The following is a 6000-nucleotide window of genomic DNA, read 5'->3' on the forward strand; positions in this document are numbered from 1 at the left end:
TAATACACACAAAGGTAGAGGCTGAAAATAGTTTTCCTCTTCTTAGTTGTGAAAGCCAAAAGAACTCTCTAAGTATAAAAGGAATAGGTGAACCTATATGTGGGTCTCAAACCAAACTCAGCTAACTAAGATGTCATACTAACTAAGCCACTAACTAGAGTACATAAAGATAGCTGTCATCCAGCTATTATTCATGAGTGGTGTACCAACCGCATCTCCAGCTAACGAGTCGATGACATAAATGCACAATAGTCACCCTGGCATATCACAAGTGGAACTCGATATCTCAACATTCCCCCTCGAGCTCAATCCCAATTCTTGCACACCAAGCAGGTCTCTGAATTTGTGCAGCTTCTCTGCACCCAATGCCTTTGTGAATATGTCAGCTACCTGATCCTCTGTGCTGCCATAAACTAGATCAATAAAACCTACTAGAACCTTCTCCCGCACATAGTGATAATGCACCTCAATGTGCTTTGTCCTAGCATGATAGACTGGGTTATTTGCCAAATGTATATTGCTCATGTTGTCACAATAAATGACAACTGGCCCTGATGCATATCATAAAGTAGCTTATGCAACTAAGCTACCTCACATGCAGCCATTGTTGCACCCCTGTACTCAACCTCTATGCTCGACAACTATAGGCTGTTTTTTGCTACTCCAAGTGACTACAGCACTCCCAAAAGAGAACACGTATGCACTGGTAGATCGTTTATTAGAAATACTACTAGCCCAATCAGCATCAGTGTATCCATAAGTCAACATACCACACATCATTGCTTTCTTCTACACTTGTCACAGAATTGGTCATGTGCTACACCATAAACAAATGCTCATTTCTATCATCACCCGGTCTACTAGAGGATGCATAATTGCCTTGCTACAATTTTCCAGTCATGATGTCATTCTGCTTTTTATAATAGTCTTTAACCATATGACCCATTTTACCATAGTAGTAGCATTCAACATTGCTGTTTGCATTTTGGCCTCTCTGCCATCCACCACGACCTCTTTGGCTCCCCCTGCCTCTAAGCTTACCACGTCCTCCTCCATAGGACTAGTTTTCTTGAATTTGCTATATAGTCTAATTTCTGCCATGGCCTCCAGATCGGCCTGCTCTACCTCTGCCTCTACCTCTTCCAGCATTTGAGTAGAAGACAATTTATTTTGAAGTTCCTCCTAAAGAAGATGCACCACCATTTCTCTGCTCTTCAGAAATTAGAAGAGCAATCAACTCCTCAAAATCAGGAAAATTCTCACGGATGGTAATGAATGTTCGGAATTGTGCATAATCCTTTCCTAGACCATTCAAGGTCATGGAAACTAAATCATCATCTTGCACTGGCGACCCAATGGAAGAAAGTACATCTGGAATCTTCTTCACCTTCATGTGGTAGTCATTGATGCTCATATTTTCTCTCTGCACATTATGCAACTCCTGCTTGAGTTGCATTTTCCTGGCTTGCATATTTGTGCTATACATTTTTGTCAAAGTATCCCATGCATCCTTCGGCGTGCTTGCATCCTGAATATGCACAATCATAGAATGTGAAATACTGATAGACAACTAGTACATAACTTTTTTGGCTCTCTTATGCCATCCTTTAAATGCCTGCAACTCCTGTTGATTGGAACATGAGGAATAACTGTTTCTTGTTCAGCTCCAGTAATAAACTCCCAATAGCCTTTTCCCTTAAGGAAATTTGTCATTCTAAACTTCCATGCTTGGAAGTTATTCTTGTCAAGCTTTTCAGTGACTATCTGTGAAAGAGCATCAGATGCATTTTGAGAACACTACAAAAAACACAACTTCTGCCTCACAAGGGCAAATCTGCAAAATTGACGAAAGTGATATTTGACCACACAGTCACTTCCTAGTGATGATTTTGCATCAATAGGCAATAAGAATGATTATGTCACTCCCAATATCTCTGCACACAAGCATACCATGCAATTTTTGTGGCAACTTTTCACCGACCTGCAAAACAGTGGTCGCATAATAAAAAAAGGGCACTTTTTTGAGTGCTTGCGGAAAACTTTCACGACCAAAACGGGCCCCGAAATGGCCTCGAATAAAAAAAATAATGTCACCAAGGGCAAAGGGCATCCCACACCACGAAGGGTGTCCCAATCTGAGATAGTGTACTCTTGCACTTTCCAGCTGTGCTACCTGCAGAGGTTTGCTCCCAAACTCGAAAGAGGAAAGCAACACTGATCCTCTTACCAAGACACCGTGAACTTGGTTTGCTTTCTTGATCTCCTTACTACGAACTGGGCTCTGATACCATGTGAAGAGAGTGGGAGAGAGGTAAGGAGTTCCACTTGTAGATTTCTCACATACACAATGGGGGAATACACACAAAGGTGGAGGCTGAAGACAATTTTTCTCTTCTTAGTTGTGAAGGCCAAAAGAACTCTCTAAGTACAAAAGGAATAGGTGAACCCTATATGTGGGTCTCAAACCAAACTCAGCTAACTAAGATGGCATACTAACTGAGCCACTAACTAGAGTACATAAAGATAGCTGTCATCCAGCCATTATTCATGAGCGGTGTACCAACCACATCTATAGCTAACAAGTCAGTGACATGAATGCACAATAGTCACCCTGGCATATCACAAGTGGAGCTCGATATCTCAACACTTTATTGCACCCACTCTCCTTTATTTCACAATCTTTGCCAATCACATCCCCTTTCATTTTATTCTACTTTATCCTTCTCATCTTTTGTACATTCAATTCTTTGCCATTCCCTTCTCTACTTCATCCTCCTCCAATTTTTAAAGTCTCCCCTCCTCTCTTCCTTGTCTCACACCACTCCCCGGCTATATCTCTCACCCTTCTATTCTGGTCTATTTATCGTTCCCTTCTCGTCGCTCTCTCATCATTCCCCTCCTTCCACTCTGCTACTCCTCATTACTCCCTTCTCGTCGCTCCCTTCTTGTCACTCCCTTCTCATCGCCATTCCCCTCCTTCCACTCCTTCCACTCTACTACTCCTCATCGCTCTCTTGTTGCTCCCTTCTCGTCATTCCCTTCTCATCGCTCTCTCTTTGCTACTACCAATAGCCCCTAGTGAAAAAGCTATGATAGCATACTTGGAGGAGCTATACCGTTAGTATTATGATATAATGGATGTGGAGGTAGATGCAACATCTCTCCCTGGGGTGCATCTGTGTCCCTCCACACATGGTAGAGATTATTCCAACCAAGACAAGATAGATCTCAAAGTGTTGGAGGATTCTATTGAGTGTATGTTGAGCTACATCCAAGACGAAGGCCACACGCCCAAGGAAGCTCCTTAGAGTAAGGAACAAATTAAAAAAGAAGTGAAGGACAAGAAGAAGAAGAAGAAAGATGACAAAGGAGAGGGTAGCACTTCATTGAAGACCAAATGATGAGAAGACCAAAGTATTATAGAGTACTCTGATTTGGAGAATGTAATTATAGTTTGTAGTATTTGAGAGGGAGACCTCTCTTGGATATTTGTTATGCTCCAAGAAGTGATTATGTTGTATCTCCCTCTGGGATATTTGTTATGCTCTATGAAGAGATTATGTTGTATCCCTTTCTTGGTTATTTGGTTATGCTCTATGAAGAGATTATGTTGTATCCCTCTCTTCGTTATTTGTTATGCTGTATGTTTTTGAAAATCTGAAAGAAGATGAGATGTTGAAAGAGAAAAGAGAAGAGAGGAGGGAAAGAGAGAGCGGAGGGAAAGAGAGAAAGTGGGAAGAGAGGAGGGAAACAGGTGAAAAGAGAGGAGTGAAGGAGAGGAAAAGAGAGGGGGGAAAGACGGAGAAGAGAAGAGGAAAGAGAGGGGAAAAAGAGAGACAGAGAGGAAATAAGAGAGAAAGAAGGAAAAGATAGGAAAAGAAAATAAGATAAAGAGGAAAAGAGAGGGGTGAGGGAAAAGAGAGGAGAGAAGAATATAGGAAAGAGAAAGAGGAAAAGAGAGGGGAGAAAGAGGGAGAAGAGAGGGGGAAAAGAGGGAGAAGAAAAGAGGAAAGAGAGGGGGGGAAAAGAGGGGAGAAAGAGACAAAATAACAGAAGAGAAAACAAGAGAGAAAGAGAGGAGAGAAAAGAGGGGAAGGAGGGAAAAGAGAGGAAAAGAAAATAAGAGAAAGGGGAAAAGAAAGGAGTGAGGGAAAAGAGAGGAGAGAAAGAGATAGGAAAGAGAAAGAGGAAAAGAGAGGGGAGAAAGAGGGAAAGGAGAGGGGAGAAAGAGGGAAAGAGAGGAGAAAAATAGGGGAGAAAGAAGGAAAAGAGAGGGGAGAAAGAGGGAAAAGAGAGGGGAAAAAGAGGGAGAAGACGAGAGGAAAGGGGGGAAAGAGAGAAGGAGAGGAAATAAGAGAAGAGAAAATACAAGAGAAAGAGAGGAGGGGAAAGAGGACAGCAGAGGGGAGAAATGAGGGGAGGGAAAAGCGAGGGGAGAAAGAGAGGAAAAGAGAGGATGGAAGAGGAAAAGAGAAAGGAGAAAAGAGAGGAGAGAACAATAGGAGATGAAAAAGAAAGAAGAGGAGAGGAGAAAAGAGAGAAAGATAGGAAAAGAAAGAGGGAAAACAGAGGATGGAAAGAGAGAAGAAAAGAGAGGAAAAGAAAATAAGAGAAAGGGGAAAAGAGAGGAGAGAAAGATATAGGAAAGAGAAAGAGGAAAAGAGAGGGGAGAAATAGGAAAAGGGAGGGGAAAAGAGAGGAAGAGAGAGGGGGATGAAAAGAGGGAAGAAAGAGAGAATGAGAGAAAATAAGAGAAGAGAAAATAGGAGAGAAAGAGGGGAGGGAAAAGAGAGGAAAAGAGAGGAAAAGAGAGGGGAGAAAGAGAGGAAAAGAGAGGGGGAAAAGAGGGAAAAGGGAAGAGGAAAAGAGAGGGGAGCATCATGAAAGAGGAGAGAAAAAGAGAAAAAGAGATGGGAAAAAGAGGGAAAAGGGAGGAGAGTTCCTACGCCCATCACAACAGCAGCTAGCGCTTATTGCACTAGCTATAGGCCAATGTATTTCACGAAAAGAATAATAGGAAAGAGAGGAAGCACGTTCTTACCTAGAATGTATGTGTCCTGGCACCGAATGATCCCGCTTGGAAGAGGAGGTGTTTTGTACTTATTGCCCTATAAAAGAGAGGAAACATACCGTTTCAAGAAAACTAATTAGTGAAAGGAGGAGTTTGGAGAAGCAATGTATCAAGCATCGAGAGGGCTAAGGTGGACTCCATTGAAGCTGTGTGCTTGCTTGAGAAGCAATTTCCCTCAAGCATTATGACGACTTAGGTGCACTTTCATAGTCGTTGGATGTTTTTCCTTGAACAATTTATGAAAACTTTGAAGGAATTTGTAAGGAAAAGAGCTAGACCCAAAGCAAGCATGGTAGAGGGATGGCTTGTGCAAGAGTCATTAATACATCACAGAGTTTCTTGTTGGATCTCGATATGCCCCATGCTTGGAACATCAAGGACGATGACTGTATCATTGTAGGGGTTCCCCAAGGTAAAGGGGTTCAAAGAAAGATGAGCAAAGAGCAAGGAGAGAAATTCAATAAGTTTTGTGTGCTCAATAGTCCCGAGATGCAAAGATGGGTGGAGATATATGAAGAGGCCAAAGCAAAAAGAATAAATGAGAGGATGAGATTTAGAGTCATGCACAGGCAGAGGGTGCCATATCCACCGAACCTTGCTGGAGAGGACGTAACCGGGGAGCTTGCAATCAGATGTATGCAACCTATAAGTTTTTTACCTTCCTACTTAATTTGGGGATTTATGATCACAATCCCTACAAAATGCATCCTCATTGTTTTAACCATGTTCTTTTGTAGTACAAAAAGTACAGTGCATTGTGGTCACACGGATGGCATTTTTGTGTGGAATGCATCGATTCAAGGAGAATCACATATGATTGTGGAATCATGGCTAACTTTGTACAAGATAGCCGAGCATGTACTTCTGATACCAGTCTTCTCTCCTCACAGTTAGATTATTGTGGGACCATACATAACATCTATGAAGTT

This window comes from Dipteris shenzhenensis, chromosome 15 (assembly GCF_047967505.1).
Source record: "Dipteris shenzhenensis isolate YYH24624 ecotype China chromosome 15, Dip_SZ_1.0, whole genome shotgun sequence".
NCBI classification, from domain to species: domain Eukaryota; kingdom Viridiplantae; phylum Streptophyta; class Polypodiopsida; order Gleicheniales; family Dipteridaceae; genus Dipteris; species Dipteris shenzhenensis.